Raw genomic sequence first — 12,522 nt, forward strand, 5'->3', positions numbered from 1 at the left:
AGTACTGCGTTTAGGCCGAAAGCTGCATTGCGATTCTGGGGAGTTTCCTTCGGATACTGTTGAAATAAGTCTATTGAGGATGATGCGAGCCAGGATTTTGCTGGCGATGGAAAGTAGGGAGATGCCCCGGTAGTTCCCACAGTCTGTGTGCAGGCCTTTGTTTTTGTATAGGGCGACTATTGCAGCATCCCGAAGGTCGGGTGGCATTACTTCCTCTTCCCAGATACTGACCAGGACGTCCTGGAATGCTTCGAGTGACTCCTGGTTGAGGGCTATGAACAGTTCTATGAATGCCATCCTTGCCTGGTGCTTTGCCACAGCTCATCTGTTTGATGGCTGTGCTGACCTCGGTCAGGGAGGGGGGGGGGTTGCTGAGATGCTCATGGACTGGGCTCTGGGGAATCTGGTCGAGTACTGACCGGTCGACAGTGGAGGGGCAGTTCAGGAGCTGACTGAAGTGTTCCTTCCATCTGGTGTTGATGCCTTTTTTGTCCTTAGATAGATAGATAGATAGATAGATAGATACTTTATTCATCCCCATGGGGAAATTCAACTTTTTTTCCCAATGTCCCATACACTTGTTGTAGCAAAACTAATTACATACAATTCTTAACTCAGTAAAAAATATGATATGCATCTAAATCACTATCTCAAAAAGCATTAATAATAGCTTTTAAAAAGTTCTTAAGTCCTGGCGGTTGAATTGTAAAGCCTAATGGCATTGGGGAGTATTGACCTCTTCATCCTGTCTGAGGAGCATTGCATCGATAGTAACCTGTTGCTGAAACTGCTTCTCTGTCTCTGGATGGTGCTATGTAGAGGATGTTCAGAGTTTTCCATAATTGACCGTAGCCTACTCAGCGCCCTTCGCTCAGCTACCGATGTTAAACTCTCCAGTACTTTGCCCACGACAGAGCCCGCCTTCCTTACCAGCTTATTAAGACGTGAGGCGTCCCTCTTCTTAATGCTTCTTCCCCAACACGCCACCACAAAGAAGAGGGCGCTCTCCACAACTGACCTATAGAACATCTTCAGCATCTCACTACAGACATTGAATGACGCCAAGTGACAAGTGAGGATCCATCTGCAGAAAGCAGAGGAGCTATGCTTGACTTTGAGAGACCAAAGACAGACTTGATGGCGTTGAAGAACTGCTTGGTGTTGTTTGTCAGCATAGTGCTGAACCTCATCCGTCTTCTTATTCCACCATGTGTCACGTATTATACGGATTTCCCTTTGAGCGAGTGCCTGATAGGACCTGAATCTGTCCCTTTTGCAGGTGGAGTTCGGGTCATCCTGCCATTCTTTGAATGCCTTATTCTTCTTGGTGAGTAGGTCATCGATGATGGTGCTATTCTCATTGAACCAATCTTGGTGGGTGCGCTTTCTGCGGCCTAGGGTTAATTTTGCCATTTCAATTTTAGCATTTTTGAAGTGGCTCCATTTCTGGATTGGGTTACCCGTGAGTGGCTGGTTTGTTGATAGTTTCTGTTTAAGAGTATTTTGAAATTCACGTAGACACGGAGGGTGCTGAAGTTTGGAGGTGTTAAAGGATGGCCGTACTGCCTTTGGATGCTTTTTGTGAGATTGAACGATGTGTAGCTTGAGGGTGGTGCGGAGGAGTCTGTGGTCCGTCCAACACTCTGCTCCTCACATGGCTCGTGTGATGACTACGTCTCGGATGTCACGTTGACGGGCAATGACATAATCGATCAGATGCCATTGTTTGGATCTAGGGTGCATCCATGTTGTCTTGAATTTGTTGGTAATTCTGAACACTGTGTTTGTGATAGTGAGGTCTTCACATTTGCTGAGAAGCAGAAGGCCGTTGCTGTTCATCTTCCCGACTCTGTGTCTGTCAAGCACTCCACTCCACTGATCATGGTCTTGGCCGACTCGGGCATTAAAATCTCCCAGCAAGATCAGCTTATCACTGGCCGGCACTGAGCGCAGGATGGAGTCAAGGTCAGTGTAAAACTGCTCTATGGTTTCAGTAGGGCTGGTCAGGGTGGGGGCATAGGCACTAATAATAGTTGCATGTTGATTTTGGCTGAGGGGCAGACGTAGCTTCAGCAATCTTTCACTGATGCCAACAGGCAGGTTGGGGAGCTGTTTCATCAGGGTACTCCTTATGGCGAAGCCCACTCCGTGGATCCTGTCTTCGTTCTGCGCCCTTCCTCTCCAGAAGAAGTTGTAGCCACTGGCAAGCTGACTGATGGATCCCTCATCTGCAACCCTGGTTTCACTCAGCGCTGCGATGTCAATATTGTAGCGAGTAAGTTCTTTACCAATGAGAGCTGTTCTCCTTTCAGGCCTTGCAGTGTTTTCTTTATCCATTAAGGTGCGAACGTTCCATGCTCCAAGACGGAGAATCTTTCTTTTTTGATTTCAACCGCAATGATTGGGTGATCCGTCAGTCGCAGTTAACTGGCCGGATGATCTAGGGCAGGTGATGTTTAGGCCACCTTTTCTAGGCCCCTCCCTGATTACAAGGTGGGCAGCGCTGTCCTAAAAAGGGCTGCCCAGTCACCCTGGATGCTGCTGGACTCCCCTACTGCCCTGGGTTCGGAGGAGAACGACCATCTGTCCAAGGGTCGACTACATGCAGGTTTGCAACTGCAACTCAGTGGTGATCCTCCACCTGTTGGTTCGCTGCTCTCCCATCGCCGTAGGACTTTTGAAGAGAGAAAGAAGACGAAGATGCACAACACAAGGGCCTGTGCATGGAAGATATTATCGTGAAAAAGCCTTAGCACGGAGACAGTCCCACTCTCTCGGCCTCGGAGGTCAGGACCCACTGGCATGAAGATCGTTACACATGGTGGCCTCTTCAGCTGCAGGAGTTGCCGGATAATAGATTGATGAAGTCCTCCCTATTGACCGCCTACGGGACTCCAGCTCCGGATTTCTTCTCAGGGTTTACTCCCATAGCCTTTCCCATGATTGGGTGTGGCCGCAAAGTAGCGGAGGTTTTAAAATCAGAGTTTTCCTTCTCCTAGGTGGGCAGTCAACCAGGACTAATGAGCCCCACCTGCCCGAAGCATCTGGTTTTGAGGCGCCAGAGACCCACCTTTGCCCCTTCTCCCGTTGGTAGGAACAGTTCCGCCACGTGAAGGCCGGGAGCTGGACTTGGTTGACAGAGGCTATTTGAGACGCAAGCCATGTGGAAGCACTTTATAGGTAGTGAGAGCTTATCTTCATTACCACCTCCGGCTATGTTAACCTTGGAACCAAAGGACAAAGGTAGTAATCTTGGGATTACTGCCTGTGCCATGCAACAGTGAGAATAGGAATAGAATGAGGTGGAGGATAAATGCATGTCTGAGGGATTGGAGCAGGGGGCAGAGATTCAGATTTCTGGATCATTGGGACCTCTTTTGGGGTGGGTGTGACCTGTACAAAAAGGACAGGTTGCACTTGAATCCCAGGGGGACCAATATCCTGGTGAGCATGTTTGATAGAGCTGTTGGGGAGGGTTTAAACTAGTTTGGCAGGGGGGTGGGAATCAGAATGTGAGTGCAGGGATTAAGGTAGAAGGCATGATGCTAAGAGTTCTGAGTTGATGAGGAAGGACAGACAGGGGACAGAACATAATTGTAGCCAGTTAAAGGGGTTGAAATGTGTCTATTTCAAGGAGGATGAACTTAGAGCATGGATTAGTACGTGGAAGTACTATGTTGTGGCCATTACTGAAACTTGGTTGGAGGAACGGCAGGATTGGATGATGCAGGGCCCAGGGTTCAGGTGTTTTAAAAGGTATAGGATGGGAGGTAGAAAAGGGCGGGGGAGTGGCATTGCTGGTCAGGGATAGTATCACGGCTATAGAAAGGGAGGATGCTGCAGAAGGAGTGTCCACGGAGTCAGTCTGGGTGGAAGTCAGAAATAGGAAGGGGTCAATCACTGTGCTGGGAGTAGTCTATAGGCCTCCAATAGCCCTCGGGACACCGAGGAGCAGATAAGCAGGCAGATTTTAGAATGGTGCAGGAAATACAGGGTAGTAGTTATGGGTGATTTCAACTTCCCTCATATTGACTGGCACCTCCTGAGTGCAAAGGGGATAGATGGGGCTGAATTTGTCAGGTGTGTTCAAGAAGGATTCCTGACACAGTATGTGGACCGGCCAACGAGAGGAGAGGCTATACTGGATCTAGTTCTGTGTAATGAACCTGGTCAGGTGACAGACCTCTTGGTGGGGGAGCATTTTGGTGAGAGTGACCACAACTCCCTTAGCTTCAGCATAGCTATGGAAAGGGATAAAATCAGACGAAATGGTAAAGTGCTTAACTGGGGAAGTGCTAACTTTGAAGGGATGAGGCAGAAACCAGCGAGAGTAAATTGGAAGCAGATGTTCAAAGGGGAAAGCACAGAAGTAATGTGGGAGAAGTTTAGGGACCACTTGAACTGGGTTCAGGATAGGTTTGTCCCACTGAGGCAAGGAAAAAATGGTAGGAAAAGGGAACCGTGGCTGACGAAACACGTGAGGCAACTCATCAAGAGGAAAAAGGAAGCATATGTTAAATATAAGAAGCAGGAAGTAGGAGGGGCTTATGAGAAATATAGGGTAGCTAGGAAGGAGCTAAAGAAAGGACTTAGAGCTCGAAGGGAGCATGAGAAGGCCTTGGCATGTAGGATTAAGGAGAACCCCAAGGCGTTCTATGCGTATGTGAAGAATAGGAGGATGACGAGAACGAAGGTGGGACAGCTAAAGGATAAAGAGGGCAACATGTGCCTGGAAGTGGAGGAGGTTGGGGAGGTCCTAAATGAATACTTTGCTTCAGTATTCACAAGTGAAAAGGATCTTGATCAGGATGAGGTCGAAGTAAACCGGGCCTGTGTGCTGGAAAATGTGGAGATTAAGGAAGAAGAAGTGCTGGATCTTCTTAAAAACATTAAGATAAGAGATCGCAGGAGAATTAGCTATGATCTTTGAATCCTCTTTGGCTGCAGGGGAAGTGCTGGAGGACTGGAGAATGGCAAATGTAGTTTCCTTGTTTAAAAAAGATAATAGGGAGAAACCTGGGAACTATAGACTGGTGAGTTTTACGTCGGTGGTATGCAAACTACTGGAAAGGATTCTTAAGGATAGGAGCTACAAGCATTTGGAGAAGTACAGTCTACTCATGGTTAGTCAACATGGCTTTGTGAAGGGAAGATTGTGCCTCACGAGGCTGATTGAGTTTTTTTGAAGAGGCAACAAAAGAAATTGATGAGGGTAGGGTAGTGTATGTGGTCTACATGGACTTTAGCAAAGCATTTGACAAGGTCCCTCATGAGAGACTCATCCAGAAAGTCATGAAACATGGGATAAGTAGAACCTTAACCATATAACAATTACAGCACGGAAACAGGCCATCTTGGCCCTTCTAGTCTGTGCCAAACGCTTACTCTCACCTAGTCCCACTGACCCGCACTCAGCCCATAACTCTCCATTACTTTCCTGTCCATATACCTATCCAATTTTACTTTAAATGACAATACCGAACCTGCATCTACCACTTCTACTGGAAGCTCGTTCCACACAGCTACCACTCTCTGAGTAAAGAAGTTCCCCCTTGTGTTACCCTTAAACTTTTGCCCCATAACTTTCAACTCATGTCCTCGTTTGAATCTCCCCTACTCTCAATGGAAAAAGCCTATCCACGTCAACTCTATCTATCCCCCTCATAATTTTAAATACCTCTATCAAGTCCCCCCTCAACCTTCTACACTCCAAAGAATAAAGACCTAACTTGTTCAATCTTTCCCTGTAATTTAGGTGCTAAAACCCAGGTAGGATTCTAGTAAATCTTCTCTGTACTCTCTCTATTTTGTTGACATCTTTCCTATAACTCGGTGACCAGAACTGTACACAATACTCCAAATTCAGCTTTACCAATGCCTTGTACAATTTTAACATTACATCCCAACTCCTATACTCAATGCTCTGATTTATAAAGGTCAACATACCAAAAGCTTTCTTCACCACCCTATCCACATGAGATTCCACCTTCAGGGAACCATGCACCATTATTCCTAGATCACTCTGTTCTACTGAATTCTTCAATGCCCTATCATTTACAATAAGCACAATAGTGGATGTTAAGCACGATTGTGGTTAAGCACACCAGGCAACGATTTAAACAGAGAGAGGAGAAATGGGCTAAAAATTCTATATCTGAATGCACGGTGTCAGAAATAAGGCGGATGAGCTTGAAGCTCAGGTGCGAAAGGGTAACTATGATGTTGTTGGGATAACGGAGACATGGCTGCAGGGAGATCAGACCTGGGAAATGAATGTACAAGGGTATACGTGCTATCGTAGGGACAGAAATGTGGGCAGAGAGGGTGGGGTGGCCCTGTTGGTGAGGAATGAGATTCAGTCCTTTGCAAGGGGGGACATAGGATCAGGAGAAGTAGAGTCTGTGTGGATAGAACTGAGGAACAGTAAGGGCAAAAAGACCCTAATGGGTGTTGTCTACAGGCCACCAAACAGTAGCATGGATATTGGGTGCAAGTTGAATAGGGAGTTAACACTGGCATGTGGCAAAGGTAATATCGCAGTAGTTATGGGGGATTTCAACATGCAGATGAATTGGGAGAATCAGGTTGGTGCTGGACCCCAGGATAGGGAGTTTGTAGAGTGCCTATGGGATGCATTCTTGGAACAGCTTGTACGAGAGCCGACCAGGGACAAGGCTATTCTGGATTTAGTCTTGTGTAATGAACAGGATTTGATAAGCGATCTTGAAGTAAAGGAGCCATTAGGAGGTAGTGACCAGTTTTTATCTGCAATTTGAGAAGGATAAGGGCAAATCGGAGGTGTCAGTGTTGCAGTTGAACAGGGGAGACTATGGAGCCATGAAGGAGGAGCTGGCCAAAGTTAACTGGATGGATATCCTAGCAGAAAAGACAGTGGAACAGCAATGGCAGGTATTCTTGGGAATAATGCACAAGGTGCAAAATATCAGTTCATCCCCTGGAGGAAGGATTCAAAGGGGGGAAAGGAGCCACAGTGGTTGACAAAGGAAGTCAGAGATTGCATAGCATTAAAAAAAAGTAAGTATGACAGACCTAAGGTGAGTGGGAGGACAGATGATTGGGAAATTTTTAAGGAACAACAGAACTTAACTAAAAAGGCAATACGGGGAGAAAAAATGAGGTGCGAACACAAGCTAGCCAGGAATATAAAGGAGCTTAGCAAAAGCTTTTTTAGGTATGTGAAGAGAAAGAAGATAGTTAAGAACAATGTTGGGCCCTTGAAGAATGAATTGGGTGAAATTGTTATGGGAAACAGAGAAATGGCAGAAGAATTTAATGAGTACTTTAGATCTGTCTTCACTAGGGAAGACACAAGCAATCTCCCAGATGTATGGATGGGCCAAGGACATAGGGTAACAGAGGAAATGAAACAGATTGACATTAGGAAGGAAACGGTGATGAGTAGACTGATGGGACTGAAGGCTGACAAATCCCCAGGTCTAGATGGTCTGCATCCTAGGGTACTAAAGGAGGTGGCCCTGGAAATTGCGGATGCATTGGTAATCATTTTCCAATGTTCCTTAGATTCAGGATCAGTTCCTGAGGATTGGAGAATGGCTAATGTTATCCCACTTTTTAAGAAAGAAGGGAGGGAGAAAACAGAGAACTATTGTCCTATCAGCCTAACATCAGTAGTGGGGAAGATGCTAGAGTCCATTATTAAAGATGAAATAGTGGCATATCTAGATAGCAGTGATAGGATTGGGCCGAGTCAGCATGGATTTACCAAGGGCAAATCATGCTTGACTAATCTATTGGAGTTTTTCGAGGATATAACCAGGAAGTTAGACAAGGGAGATCCAGTGGATGTAGTGTACCTCGATTTTCAGAAGGCATTTGATAAGGTCCCACATTGGAGATTGGTGGGTAAAATCAGAGCTCATGGCATTGGGGGGAAGATATTGACATAGATAAAAAACTGGTTGACAGATAGAAAGCAAAGGGTAACGGTGAATGGGTGTTTCTCGGAATCAGCAAGTTTGCTGATGATACTAAGCTGGGTGGCAGTGTGACATGTGATGAGGATGTTAGGAGAATTCAGGGTGACTTGGATAGGCTGAGTGAGTGGGCAGATACTTGGCAGATGACGTTTAATGTGAGTAAGTGTGAGGTTATCCACTTTGGGAGTAAGAACAGGAAGGCATTATTATCTGAACAGTGTAGAGTTAGGTAAGGGAGAAATACAAAGAGATCTAGGAGTACTTGTTCATCAGTCACTGAAGGTGAATGAGCAAGTGCAGCAGGCAGTGAAGAAGGCTAATGGAATGTTGGCCTTTATTACAAAGGGAATTGAGTACAAGAGCAAGGAAATTATTTTGCATTTGTACAGAGCCCTGGTGAGACCACACCTGGAGTATTGTGTACAGTTTTGGTCTCCAGGGTTAAGGAAGGACATCCTGGCTATAGAGGAAGTGCAGCGTAGATTCACAAGGTTAATTCCTGGGATGTCTGGACTGTCTTACGCAGAGAGGTTAGAGAGACTGGGCTTGTACACGCTGGAATTAAGGAGATTGAGAGGGGATCTGATTGCAACATATAAGATTATCAAGGGATTGGACAAGATAGAGGCAGGAAATATGTTCCAGATGCTGGGAGAGTCCAGTACCAGAGGGCATGGTTTGAGAATAAGGGGTAGGTCATTTAGGACAGAGTTAAGGAAAAAACTTCTTCTCCCAGAGAGTTGTGGGGGTCTGGAATGCACTGCCTCGGAAGGCAGTGTGGGCCAATTCTCTGGATGCTTTCAAGAAGGAGCTAGATAGGTATCTTATGGATAGAGGAATCAAGGGATATGGGGACAAGGCAGGAACCAGGTATTGACAGTAGGTGATCAGCCATGATCTCAGAATGGCGGTGCAGGCTTGAAGGGCCGAATGGTCTACTTCTGCACCTATCGTCTATTGTCTATTACCATGAACGTCCTATTTGGACTATCCTACCAAAATGTAGCACCCCACACTTATCAGCATTAAACTCCATCTGCCATCGTTCAGCCCACTCTTCTAACTGGCCTAAATTTCTGCAAACTTTGAAAACCTACTTCATTATCCACAACGCCACCTATCTTAGTATCATCTGCATACTTACCAATCCAATTTACCACCCCATCATCCAGAACATTAACGTATATGACAAATAACATTGGACTCAGTACAGATCCCTGAGGCACTAGTCACCGGCCTCCAACATGACAAACAGTTATCCACCACTACTCTCTGGCATCTCCCATCCAGCCACTGTTGAATCCATTTTACTACTTCAATATTAATACTTAACGATTGAACCTTCCTAACTAACCTTCCGTGCGGAACCTTGTCAAAGGCCTTACTGAGGTCCACATAGACAACATCCACTGCTTTACTTAAAGCAGTCAACTTTCCTCATAACCTCTTCAAAAAATTCAATAAGATTTGTCAAACATGACCTTCTATGTCTATCCAGATAATTATATATACCATCTCTAAGAATACCTTCCATTATTTTACCCACCACTGATGTCAAACTGACAGGCCTATAATTGCTAGGTTTACTCTTAGAACCCTTTTTAAACAATGGAACAACATGAGCAATATGCCAATCCTCCGGCACCATCTCCGTTTCTAATGACATTTGAAATATTTCTGTCAGAGCCCCTGCTATTTCTACACTAACCTCCCTCAAGGTCCTAGGGAATATCCTGTCAGGATCCGGAGATTTATCCACTTTTATATTCCTTAAAAGCGACAGTACTTCCTCCTCTTTAATCGTCATAGTTTCCATAACTTCCCTACTTGTTTCCCTTACCTTACACAATTCAATATCCTTCTCCTTAGTGAATACTGAAGAAAAGAAATTGTTCAAAATCTCCCCCATCTCTTTCGGCTCCACACATAGCTGTCCACTCTGATTCTCTAAGGGACCAATTTTATCCCTCACTATCCTTTTGCTATTAATATAACTGTAGAAACCCTTTGGATTTATTTTCACCTTACTTACCAAAGCAACGTCGTATCTTCCTGTTTGGAAGATTGGTTGGATCCCTTGGCTGTTTGTATAAAAAAATTGGCATAAAGGAAGAAAGCAGAGGGTAGTTGTGGAAGGAAAGTATTCTGCCTGGAGGTCGGTGACTATTGGAGTGCCGCAGGGATCTGTCCTGCGACCCCTGCTATTTGTGATTTTTATAAATGACCTGGACGTAGAGGCGGAAGGATGGGTGAGTAAGTTTGCGGATGACACGAAGATTGGAAGAGTTGTGGATGGAACTGTAGGTTGTCGAAGGTTACAAGAGGATATAAACAGGCTGCAGAGTTGGGCAGAAAAATGGCAGATGGAGTCCAATCCAGACAAGTGTGAGGTGATTCATTTTGGAAGGACAAACCTGAAGACTGAGTACAGGATTAATGTCAGTTACTTAACAGTGTGGATGAACAAAGGGACCTTGGAGTTCAAATCCATACATCCCTCAAGGTTGCTGCACAGGTTGATAGGGTAGTTAAGAAGGCCTATGGGATGCTAGGCTTCATTAACAGGGGGATTGAGTTCAAGAGTGGAGAGATCATGTTGCAACTCTACAAATCTCTGGTGAGACTGCACTTAAAGTATTGTGTTCAATTCTGGTCACCTCATTATAGGAAGGATGTGGAAGCTATGGAGAGGGTGCAGAGGAGATTTACCAGGATGTTGCCTGGATTGGAGAACAAGTCATATGAAGAAAGGTTAGCAGAGCCGGGACTTTTCTCTTTGGAGCGTAGAAGAATGAGAAGGGACTTGATAGAGGTCTACAAGATTATGAGAGGCATAGATAGGGTGGATAGTCAGTTCCTGTTTCCCAGGGCACCATTAGCAAACACCAGAGGGCATATGTATAAAATTAAGGGAAGGAAGTTTAGGGGAGACATCAGGGGTAAGTTAATTACACAGAGGGTTGTGAATGCCTGGAATGACTTGCCAGGGATGGTGGTGGGGGTAAAACATTAAGGGTACTGTATTTAAGATCCTCTTGGACAGGCACATGGATGAAAGAAAAATGGAGGGTTATGGGGTAGTGTGGGTTTAGTACTTTTTTTAAGGATTATATGGGTCAGCACAACATGGAGGGCTGAAGGACTTGTACTGGTCTATGGTTCTATGAGTGGCTGTGGTGGTCAAGCGACTGGATGCACTTAAAGCACAGTTAGCTTTTTAATTAGCATGGGCTTCAAAGGGTATGGGGAGAAGACAGGGGAGTGGGGATGCCTGGAAGGATTGGATCAGCCTGGCAGCTCATTCACAATCGCACAACCCTAGAAGTGAAGAGGTTTCCCCTCTTGTTTCCCATAAACCTTTCACTTTTCACCCTTAACCCATGATCTCTAATTACAGTCCCACCCAACCTTAGTGGGAGAAAACACTTCTTTGCATTTACCCTATTGATACTCCTCATGATTTTGTATAACTATCAAATCTCTCTCAATAGGGGGGACGTCACGTGATGACATAGGATCGAGACGCTGGAACCCAGCTCTCCCGTAAAAAGTTAATAAATTAATGTCTAAACGAAGAAAAGTTAGTCAATACTTTCTAAAAGTTACTTATAAACTACTCCGGATTGTGTCAAGCTATGCCTCAAGGAAGGAAGATGAAGAAAACTAATACCGGGAAGACTACGCAAGTTGGAACAAGAACAAGGCCCATGTCTACCGAGGAACCGCGGTCTCAGGTACATTATACCACCGGCGATACGGAACAGGAGACTGCGGCAACAGTGGCCATTTCTAAAGGAAAAGGCCATCGTGAACTGCGCAAACGCGAAGGATGGAGCATGCGCAAACGGGAGCAACAAGAACTACAAAGCCCAGCTACCACTGCAACTGAAAGTGATAGCGAATTGGAGGGAGAGTCAGACCTTCCGGAAAGATCAGATGAAGAGTGAGTTAAAAGTCCTTCTAGAAATATAGAAAAGACTTTGAGGCAAATAATGCGTAAATTAGACACATTAAAAGTAATTAAAAATAATCAAAAAATATTCGAAAAAAAAATGACCAATATGGAGATTATGCTTGATAAAATGACAGAGACAGGAAAAAATGGAAAAAAGAATTATGGACTTGGAAACTACAACGGAAGAAATGGTTGAAAGAATGGACAAAATGGAAAATGAAAATACTGCTTGGACATCAGAAAGAAAACAATTTATGGAAAAAATTGATAAGCTTGAAAATTTCAGTAGACGAAATAATATTAAAATTGTTGGACTTAAAGAAGATATAGAAGGAGAAGATCCAATAAATTTTTTTCAAAAATGGATCCCTGAAAAATTGGAAATGGAAAGAGAAACTCCAATTGAGATCGAAAGGGCTCATAGATCCTTAAGGTCAAGACCTCGAGCTGATCAAAACCCACGATCAATTTTGATAAAATGCTTACGATACCAAGACAAAGAAAAGATCCTGAAGGCCGCTGCCCAAAGTGCCAAAAATAGAAGTGGGCCACTGATGATAGCAGGGAAACCAGTTCTTTTTTATCCTGATATAAGTTACAACCTGTTGA

This window comes from Hemitrygon akajei, chromosome 24, assembly GCF_048418815.1.
Source record: "Hemitrygon akajei chromosome 24, sHemAka1.3, whole genome shotgun sequence".
NCBI classification, from domain to species: domain Eukaryota; kingdom Metazoa; phylum Chordata; class Chondrichthyes; order Myliobatiformes; family Dasyatidae; genus Hemitrygon; species Hemitrygon akajei.